The sequence below is a fragment of the Lytechinus pictus genome, chromosome 8 (genome assembly GCF_037042905.1).
Source record: "Lytechinus pictus isolate F3 Inbred chromosome 8, Lp3.0, whole genome shotgun sequence".
Classification (NCBI taxonomy): Eukaryota; Metazoa; Echinodermata; class Echinoidea; order Temnopleuroida; family Toxopneustidae; genus Lytechinus; species Lytechinus pictus.
Window position 1 is genome coordinate 22,428,200 of NC_087252.1, and position 11,795 is coordinate 22,439,994.

The window sequence follows — 11,795 nt, forward strand, 5'->3', positions numbered from 1 at the left end:
GGAGGGCGTTGGGGCACTTTTCCCTCCCCAATAAAAAAAATTGGGAGGCAAATCAAGTTGCCCCCATCTGCCCCTTAATATTGAAAAAAAAATAACAAATAACTAAACCTAAAATAATCAATGACGACACTAGTCTTGTCTTGTTTTTAATTGCCCTGGACGTGGCAAGTTATACTATTATAAAAGTAAATTCAATGAATGATGGTAGCCTCGCGTCCATCGACGAGAATGTCCCAAAGCCCCCGTTAAAAATATATACCATACCATACCATACCATGGCTCTTTATTTTTCATTTTATTCTAAGTTTATGGTCACATGTGAACAACTTTACCTCTGATGGACTATAGAATATCCACAAAATGTCTCTTTTTGATCTTTCATTATGTGATACAAACTATTTTAACCATAATGTATTATTTGAAAATCTATTATACTACATGCCCTCCTATAGAAAGAATATATCTACTGATTAATACAACAGTAACAGGAAAGTTGTTCACAAGTAACATTACACATCTTTGTCGCGTTGCTAATGGGAGGATCTCCATATAGCTAGAGTGATCGCCGCAATATTCAATATGTTACTTGTCCAATTTTTCTCAAACTTTCGTTGATTATGTTTCTTTGACTTTTCTGTTTTCACACAAGGTATCTTGTTCCAAATGTTTCATTTTCCTTTGAGTTCCATTGCATTTTGAGTAGATTTATTATCTCACTTGTCTGAACAGACAAGCGAGCGCAAATCGCACAATGAGTGAATTTCTATTTTTTAATGAACTTACTGATTTTTTTTTTACATTTTCCTATTATTTCCATCCCCTCGTCCTTAATTATATTATTAATTTCTCCCCTCTTCTTATCTTTTTCTTCTTATTTTTTTTTCTCTAGTCCTTCCCTTCCCATTTTTTCCTCCTTCGGGAGGCCTCTTCCCCCGAATCTCTATCGCTACTCCCCCTTCGGTTATGATATTTGCTCCGGCGACAATCGCTCCGCTGTAAATTCCACACACTATAACGGAATTACCCATTTCATACTGATTCAACACTAAATACCCTATTCTAAACGTAACCATAAACCAAGGATAAAACTCTACAGCAATTAACGTACCCTAACCCTTATATGATATTGGACGAATTAAAGCCCAGAGCAATTGTCGCCGGAGCGAATGTCGTGTCACCCCTCCCCCCCCCCCCTGCCCCCGTCATGTACAGACAGGGGCGTCGATCCATTTTTCAGATTGGGGGGGGGGGCGGCCGGCCGTACATCCACCACTGATCTATCATTCGCTATCCACCATTGGTGGATGTATGGTAGATCAGTGGTGGATGTATGGTAGGTCAATAGTGGACAGTGAATGGTAGGTCATTGGTGGATGAATGGTAGGTCAATGGTGGATAGTGAATGGTATGTCAATGGTGGATGTATGGTATACAAATAGCGAATAGGCATAAGTGCGATGGTGCGAGATTTCGCATGAGGTGAAAGAAAGATGCTCTATTCAACGAGGCGTGAGCCGAGTTGAATAGAGCGTTTCTTTCTTTCACCGAATGCGAAATCTCGCACCACTGCACGAATAAGAATATTCGCTATATGTGTTGTACAACGCCTCAGAATTTAGCGAAAATATGAAAAAACAAGAGTTTTTTCCTGCAGTAATCTATGAAAAGGGAGCAAAAATACCGAAAGCAGAAAGCAAAATCCCGCAAGCGCACATGACCTTGGGCAGCCTTGCGCATTTAGCCAGCTGGCTTATACGCGTATCGTTCATTTTTACCGAGCGCAATGAATTAAATCGTATTGTGACGTCACCTCCTAAAGCCGTGCAACGGTACATTTTGGATGGTACGTCTTTTGTGCAACGGTACGAATGTTTGACATTCAGCCTCCCATTTGCTCGCGTACAACAAGCTAAGTAGGCATTGTACAATAGGTCAATAGTGGATAGTGAATGGTAGGTCATTGGTGGATGTATGGTATAGCTAGGTCAATGGTGGATAGTGAATGGTATGTCAATGGTGGATGTATGGTAGGTCAATGGTGGATAATGAATGGTAGATCAATGGTGGATGTATGGTAGGTCAATGGTGGATAGTGAATGGTAGGTCAATGGTGGATGTATGGTAGGTCAATGGTGAATAGTGAATGGTAGGTCAATGGTGGATGTGTGGTAGGTCAATGGTGGATATTTAGTGGTAGGTCAATGGTGGATGTATGGTAGGTCAATGGTACATGTATGGTATGTCAATGGTGGATTGTGAATGGTAGGTCAATGGTGGATGTGTGGTAGGTCAATGGTGGATATTTAGTGGTAGGTCAATGGTGGATGTATGGTAGGTCAATGGTACATGTATGGTATGTCAATGGTGGATTGTGAATGGTAAATCAGTGGTGGGTGTATGGTAGACCAATGGTGGATAACGAATGGTCGATCAATGGTGGATGTATGGTATACCAATGAAACACCATTCAGCCACCACTGGTATGCAAATTAGGTTACTCAATGGTGCCCTACCATTGGACCACCATTGGACTACCATTGGACTACCATTGGGCTACCATTGGATATGCAAATGAGCGTCTAAAAAAATTAAATTAGTTGCAATGGTGTTTCAATGGTGTGTTTTTTTTGTGCTTCAATGGTGTTGTGGTTTGTGTTGGTTGAATGGTAATCCATTGGTAGCATCAATGGTAGCTCAATGGTATACCATTGGAAATTTTCTGTAAGGGGGGGGGGGCAAAATATTAATCATGAATCAACAATCCAAAGCGCTCGATCACACAAAACGAACAAACTCACCCCACACACACACACCTATATTATATATGTGCATATATATATATATATATATACTCATGAGAAAGAGACACATATCTCACCAACAAATTAATGCGAGCGCGAAGCGCGAGCTGATTTTTTTTAGTATACTGACATGAAAACAGGAAAAAGGTACCTGTTTAGGACTGTTTGTATAACTCATGAGGATAGATACATGTATGTCATTACACAGATAATGCAAGTGCCGAGAGCGAGCTGAAATTTATTTATATTTTAACTTGAAAGCATGATATTCTAAGTATTTTTTGTTTTAATGATTAAGATGGGTATCCAAAAGAAAATAGATGCGAGCGCGAAGCGCGAGCTGAAAATTTTGATATTTCGATCTGAAAAAAATGACAGTATGGACGTTTTTGATAAATAACAAGATATATATACAACAAAAGATTATTGCAAATCGAAGCGGGAGTTTTTTTTAGGTTAAGAACTGAAAACGGGACATTTTATTCACCTATTTAATCATGAAAAGTATTGGTTTTTGCTACAGAAATGATGCGAGCGCGAAGCGCGCGCTGAAATTTTTTTTAATTTCAATCTGAAAAGCGGTCATTTTGAGCACGATTTTAAATAAAGAACGAGTTGGTATCTCAATCTCGCTTGCTGATTTCTGTGTAACATTACAATTTTTTTTATTTTTGCACATGTGGAATTATTGGAGTGAGAGGGGGAAACGATATGTTTGCCCCCCCCCCCAATATTTTCATTGTTGGGGCGATCGCCCCCTGCCCCCAAGGATCGACGCCTCTGTGTACAGACTGTTGGTTTTAATTTGCTTGTCCTTGTCTGGGGCTGTATTGGCTGTTGTTGTTTCTCCAAGAATGAATGTCGTATCCACAATGATCATCGGTTTTTTGTTTTTTATTTATTTTCATTTTTTGCGAAATGCTGGAAAGGACAAGCCGAACCCGAATTTTAAGCTTGGCGACCTGACAGCATGCACGCACACACAATGATGAATGCAATCAACTATGATCATCGATCCCCATATGGTTCAACGCAATGAACTTTATGTTACAGGGCGCCGATCGGGTAAACACTGAGATTTAAAGGATAAGCCCTGCATGGAAACGAAACAAACAATATTATTGATAGTTTTAGAAAAAAATGAACGATTCATATTTTAAGAAAGTTAATTATGATAATTTTATCTTTAACGATGTGAACATCCCCCAATTAATCATATAAATGCGACAAAGTGTGATGCCACAGACTTTTCTACATATTTTATTTTTAGGACAAGCTAGTCCACCCCAACAAAAAAGATGATTTGAAAAAAAAAGGATAAAAATCCAATAAGCATGACAAGGAGAATTTTATCAAAATCAGATGTAAAATAAGAAAGTTGACATTTCAAGGTTTCGATAGAATTACAAGAGCAGACTTTATTCTTTAATAAGTATTCTCAAAAGTACTTTAGGTCATTACGTGCTTGATAAAACTATTCGGCAGGCCTACTCGAAGTATATTGTGGGAGGCTTAGTCCTAGGTCAGATATCGCTTTTGGTCATTTTTCATTTCTATTGATATTGTCCAGTATTAAAATTCCTCTGGGTCAGTTTAGTTGAGGTGAACTTGATATATTATCCCATAATGAACTGATTATAATTATATAGCCCATGATATTTGATTTCAACGTTAAAAAAAATACAGGAGCGGATTCTGTATTTCCATAATTTCCATAAGGGATTGGGGGACTCAAAATGTTATCCCCACCGGCTAATCGAAAAGCTAAAATTCGAGGAAGTAGTCCGAAATATGATGCAAATGAATTGCTCATCATTCTCTTATCATTCAATTTTAATTTATGAAATAATGAAAGCGCGAAACACGAGCTCAAATGCTATTCATGTAGGCTATTACATAGACGTCACAAAAGTATATTGACGTGACAACGAATCGACATGTTAATTTCAAATTTATCTCACGAAATATTTCTCCTTTTTTTTTCTTTTGTTATGCGGCACCAAGAGGATGGGGCCTAGTGGAGCGTTGTAGCCCAGTGGATTAGTCTCCGGACTTTAAAACAGAGGGTCATGGGTTCAAATCCCAGCCATGGCGTAGTTTCCTTCAGCAAGTAATTTATCCACATTGTGCTGCGCTCAACCCAGGTGAGGTGAATGGGTACCTGGCAGGAATGTATTCCTTGAAATGCGCGTGCGTTGTAATCTTAGTAATTACAGCTGCCAAGCTACAGCTGGGGTAATAATATCCAAGTCCTTTGGAAGCGCATAGAGACATTATTCAGGCTTTGAGAAAGTATAGTGGAATTATTTATCAGAGGTTGGTCTGGCAATTACTATTTTTCCCGAGGGGCGAAGCCCAGAGGGAAATATATATTAGTTATTGCAACTTTTGCAATTGTGTAACACATTTTTTGTTACTAGAATCGTACACTACATCAGCATTATCAAAAATAGGAAGAATAATTGATTGGTAGATACATTTCAAGCTAGCCCCATTAAAACTGTGTCGAAGACGGCCCAAAAAACTTACGAGTTTGCTCACCTTTTCAGTCAAGTATTCAATATGTTTGTCCCATTTTAACTGCTGATCAATAACCACTCCAAGATATTTAGCACTTTCTTTAGGTTGAATCCACTTTCCCTGTATGCTTATTTGAAGTGGTGAACATAAAAAGCAACCAAAAAAAAAGAGGAAAGAGAGAGATGAAAAAAAAGATAAAAAGAAAGAAAGAATGAATGAATGAAAGAAGGAGAAAAGTAAAAGAAAGAAAGAAGAACAAAGAAAAAAGGAAAGAAAGAACGAGAGAGAGAGTCTGAGAGAGAAAGAGAGAGACAATAATGGAAATACGTCAGAAAAATAATATCGTATGATCGCTTTCTAGACTTTTCTTTTCCCCCTTAATTGTAGGCCTATAGCTTCCATTGATTCACACCTGAAAAGATTACAAAAGGAGACAAAATTAATCCATATTTTCTATAAAACGTATATTTTGAATGCGCTTAGACAATTATTGTAGCGTGAATTCAGGCCTGCCTATTCCGAATTTAAGTTACTGTTTAATCCATCCTAGCTCCATTTAAAAATTGGTTCTCTGTTCCCTCCATCACGTTGAGAAGGATCGCGGAGGAATTACAATTCTTTAGAGGACACCACTTCAACTTGGAGTTCGATCACACCAGGTAAGGCTGTTGGTCTGGTAAATTAATTGCCAATTCGTCTACTGCCAACTCGTCCACTCACCATTTGGTCTACTTTTATTTAGTCTACTGCCATCCCGTCCATCAACATTTCGTCTAACAACCTTTTGGTCCTATATCATCACTTCGTCGAAGTGCACAATTTCGTCTATGACCATTGGTCTAATATCCATTTCCTTTTCATTCATTTTGCACAATTTAACACTTGGTACAATTGGAAATAAATATGGACTAAATGGCTATTGAACCAACTGGTTATTAGACGGAATGTGCATTAGACTAAAAGAAAATAGACCATGTGGTGAGTGGACGGTCTGATGGTATACCAAATGATAGTAGACGAGTATGCAATTGGGACGAATTGGCATTAGACGAATTGGAAATAAACCGTTTATCTTATATGCGCTTTAATCTAGGGTTACACCGGAACCGAATCCATCCGGATACACGTATTCGGGTGGTTTCGGGAGTATTCTGTTCTCCCTCCGCGAATGCAAAAAAAAATCTGGAGGGATTCGGAAACATTCCCTGAGGAATTCGGCTAGTTTTGAAATGTTTAAAACCAGCCAAATACCCTCCAAAATACTCCGGAATGTGACCACAACAAATTAAATTCGGGCTACAAACGGGATGTAATCGGATGATATCGGTTGGATTAGGGGAGGCATTCGGAGTATTCTAGTGCAGATTCGTACCTATATTTGAGTAAAGGAGGACCGATAAGGCAAAAATACGAGTTCGACGCATTGGGCCATATCGTTCCGATTCGGATCAATTTTCGGGTCGTCATTCCGCTGTAATCGGAGAGATCGGGTCACATTCGGCTTTATTCTGGCCATCTTTGTCTCGATTCTTAATTTGCCACTATGCGGGTGACATTCGGATTTATTCGGGACGGCCAAAATCGAGTCGGGTAGATTCTTGGTTATTATGCGCTGAATCGGGACCTATTCTCTATTCGGGGAGCTTCCCCGAAGCAGAGACGAAAATGTTCCGAATCAGGTCGTTTATTCTTCAAAATCAGTCCGATTTTTTTCGGGAGAAGTCGGTTTTGATGTACTAAACTAGCTTAAGTTAGCGGCCGATTCTCCTGAAAGCCATAGGGTTAAACCGGAGCCGAATCAGCAGCGAATTCGGGAGTATTCTGTTCTCCCTCCGCGAAGGCGAGGTAAACTAGGAGGGATTCGGGAACAATCGAATCACCGAAACCATACAAATCAGGCCGTATTCGGGCAGAATAGATCCGAATCTATTCGGGAGAATTCGGTTTTGGTGTAACCCTAGCTTTACGTGCAGCAAAGGTCTTTATTAAATTCTGAACCAAAGTTGATAACAGCGTTGGGCACTACTATGCTCGTTTTATTATGTAAATAATTTAATTCTGCCATTGCCATTCATGTGGATTATTTACAAAAAAGAGAAACGTGTTTTAGTGTCACTGATATTTGTCATTCCACTTATACACGAAAATAAATAATTATAATTTTTGTTCTGTATTTGATAACTGTGATATCATTTGGTGTCTACACCAAATGATATCACAGTTATCAAATACAGAACAAAAATTATAATTATTTATTTTCGTGTATGGCAATGGCAGAATTAAATTATTTACATGAGGTTTAATGCATATATGTCTAAATGGACTGAAAATTATACAGCTGGATAGTTGGGACTTTTTGATAATAATTATGTAGGCCTAATCACTATAGTTCATATAATAAAAAAATATGATCAAAGAGTCACGATGAGAGTCTTCCACGAAGAAATAAAAATTACTGAGGGAGAGAGCGCGAAATATCCTCAATTGTACCATTTGAGGGGGGGACAGGGGACGCGTCCCCCTACCCAAAATAGTAGGGGGACACATTATCAAATGTCGACCCCCTTCTATTTTTGGTCTCTTATGATGGAAAGAAATACGTCATTAAAATCGAAAAAATAAAACATGTATTTTGGACGAGATGACCTTACTCTTTGGTTGATAACCTTTTTTTCTTTCTTTTTGCTTGTCAAATTTATTTGGTCCAAATTACCTTACATTTTGGGTGATAATCTCTTTTTTCTTTTTTTTTTTGCTTGTCAGATTTTCAGCCCCTGGTCCACCTACCTTTGGGGATAGATTTCCGCTCTTGTCATTAAGGACAAACGAATCAAAATATATACAAAATCGACGAAGATAAAAGGTTACTTTTTGTAACATTGGAATTTGAGCCGAAACTTCGATATTATTTTCATTACTGAACCTTTATCCAACAAAAGCAATTTGACTATATTCATGATTTCAAACGACCACGATGAAAAAATGCAGTTCGTTTATTGCGTTTTGTAATTCATTTATATTCATGTTTCCTCTTTGTTACCAGCAAGATGTTTTCGTGTTTGGCTCTTGTTACTTTCATCGCCCTGCTTCACTCAAGTAAGTATAGGCTTTAGATTCAAATGTAGTGTGTATAATTATATGCTTTTATTATTTTTTTTCGAGTTTGTTCCATTGGTCTCCTTCAAACGATACATTTTGCAGTAACGGGGAGAAATAATTAATCAGGCCAAAGAAAGTTTCACACTTGTCTTCAACAATGATAATCGCATGGATTTTAATACTGTATATTATATTTCCGGCTTGGTCCCAGTAAATAAGATCGCATACTCGATCTTTTTTTTCTGACTTCTAAATCAGATTGAGTAAGCAATCTTCTTTTCTAGGTGCAAGCCATAAATTACATCAATTTGGAACTCTTGTCAAGAATATACTCGGCTGATAGTCAAGCCGTGAAAATGTATAAACTTCGCATTGCTATGTTTTGTAGGTTATTTCATTTAGTATAATGCCATTCGGTCTAATAACCAGTTGGTCCAATAGCCATTTATTCCATATACCATTAATTTTAGTCTAATTGGACTAAAGTGTTAATTGTGCAAAATGAATGAAAATGAAATGGATATTAGACAAACTGGTAATGAGACGAAATGGTGATTAGACGAAGTGATGATTGGGCCAAATGATTATTGGACCAAATGGTTATCAGTCGAAATGTTGACGGACGGAATGCAAGGTATTAGACTAAATGAAGGTAGACCATGTGAGGACGAGTTGCCAGTAGACGATTTGGCAATTTACCATAATAATCATAGTAATGATAATCGTTTTCTTCTAGAGGATACGAAGCGCAACTGTTACTTCGGTTTTATATCTCGATCTGCCGCTTCATCAGCATGCAGGACTAACTTTATAACCTAAGAAAATATTCCTGCCTCTCACCTGGATTAATTTCTTGCTGAAGGAGAACACCCCATAGCAGGCTAGGGATTCAAACCCATGGACCTATAATTTGTTTGAAAGACAATGGCCCGTATTCTGAAGTCAGGTTTAACTTTATAGACCACGGTCTAACTCTGTACTAAAATTATGGGGAGCCAAATATTCAAAGTTCCTGTTTATATTGTATATTTCTTATGCGTACTATTTTGTTTCATTTTGCTTTCATAATGAAGAAAAATAAATAAATTCACAGACAATTTGACTGCCAAATGGGTTAATAAATCGGATGCGTACTGTTAGGAATTTGTGCTCTAATTAGCTTCCATAGTTAAACAACAACTTTAAACCAGGGTTTAATTTAAACCCGAGTTCAGAATAAGAACCAATACACCAAGACGCACCCAACAAAAGTGAGATTTGTATTCCTATTTTGGGGATAGTGAATTAGTGGGGATGATTATTGGCTAGCCTACCCATTGTTGGCTATATACCCTACTCATAGCCAAATTTTATAAACGCCGTGGTCATAGTGAATAGAAGTGAATAGAATAGTCATAGAAGACTCCCAAGACACGTGTAGCATATGGTACGCGAGCTTTCTCTGCCTCAGCACCTTCTGTCTGGAATAATTTACCGTTATATTTAAGAATGATACCATCACTGGAGACCTTCAAATCTAAACTGAAGTCTTATCTTTTCTAACAGTATTAGTTATTGGCACTTTTGATTGAATTGATTGAAAATCACATTTATTTCCTTCAAACAGATACAAAATAATATTTGACATAGTAACGAATACAGTATATATTTCGACACAATTTTGAAGGAGCCGAAAACCCGGAAAGCAGAGCTTGAGTTGGGGTCGCCAGATACAAATAAATAACAAGTTACGTACTGTAATGACATCATATGTAATTGCATATAAATAAGAAAGTTAAGAGTAGAAAAAGAAACACAGATGGAGAAGCTAGAGGGAGAATAAATGTAGGCATTAGAAGATAAGTTCATTTGAATAACAGAGTAAACTGGTCGCAATTACGTAATATTGGTACATGTATATATAAAGAGCTTGAGTGACATTTGTCGCAGAGCAACAGGTAAGGCATGTGCATTAATTAACATTAGAAATGGAAGGTAGTTCAAGCATGTCAACATGTCAATGATCTCTGTCAGTGCGAGCATTTAAATTTTGACTTTGACACTCATCCAAACTTTCTTTCTTTTCTTGTGCGCCTCGGAATAGAATATTTCTAGATAGATGGCGCTATATAAATGCCTATTATAATTATTATCATTATAGGAGTTATGACCCTCGATCGTCTTTCAATCTGAGGAACGTGGGTTCGACTCCCAGCCATGGCCGTGTTTTCCTTCAGCAAGAAATAATACAGGTGGGGACGTCGTGGTATAGTGGTTATGACTCTCGTCTTGCAATCTGAGGGGACGTGCACTGTAAAAACTGTGGTGTTAAAACTGACACCAGTGGGTGTTAATAGAGGACCACACCCTCTGGTGTTAAAATTACACCCTAGAGATTGAATATAACACCAAGGAGTGTACATGTAACAACCAAATGTGTTGCAATAACGCATATAGGTGCTAAACTAACACTGTCAATTTAACACCGGTGTAAAATCACTGGTGTGGTCCTCTATGTACACCGGTTAACACCGCAGTTTTTGCTGTGTGGGTTCGATTCCCAGCCAAGGCGTGATGTCCTTACGCAAGAAATTCACTAACAGATTGCTGCACTCAACCCAAGTGAGGTGATCGGTTACCAGGTACGTGTGATGCTTGAGGGCCTGAAAGCCCCTAGCACTGCCATTGTAGGCGCCTAGCTTGAGCATTCCTCGGAGTGGATATGCGCATTTAGAAATGTGTTCAATATTCCATTTTTTTTTTATTGTTCGAAATAGACATGAAATGAAATACTCCGAAAACTTACTTTGCCCAATTGATCGTTGGCCCGGCAGCCGCGGTTTAGCGCCAGATTGACGAGGCTCTATCCCTTTAATCGTTGAACGCCAAACAGGGTAGCAGCAACTCCCATCTTTCAACGTCTTTTGGTCTGACGCGGCCGGGTTTTGAACCCCCGACCTCACCGGTTGTGAGACGGACGCTTTACCAACTGAGCCAACACACCTGTAATAGTATCAGTTTGCCTTTTATTTGAGTTTCTCTTGTAGGATTACTGCCTTGATAAAAACTTGAGGCTTTTTTTTTGCAGTATTCCTCAATTCCACCCGTTTCCTGAAATCTCTGTATCATTTCATGTACTGCATGCATGTTTACATGATGTATATCTATATGCCTAATGTCTTTCTTTTGCATTGCCAATCTGTTATTATTCACATGCATTTCTCTGTACGTTTCTTTAATTCTTTTCATCGGAAGTGAAAATAAATGAATTGAATTGGAATTAGCAAAAACACACTTACCATTTGATCATTTTATTTTATGTTACAAAGGCTCGGCGATAAAATGCTACTCGTGTTTGAGCTTAATTACAGGAGGTCAATTGCAAATAAAGAACCG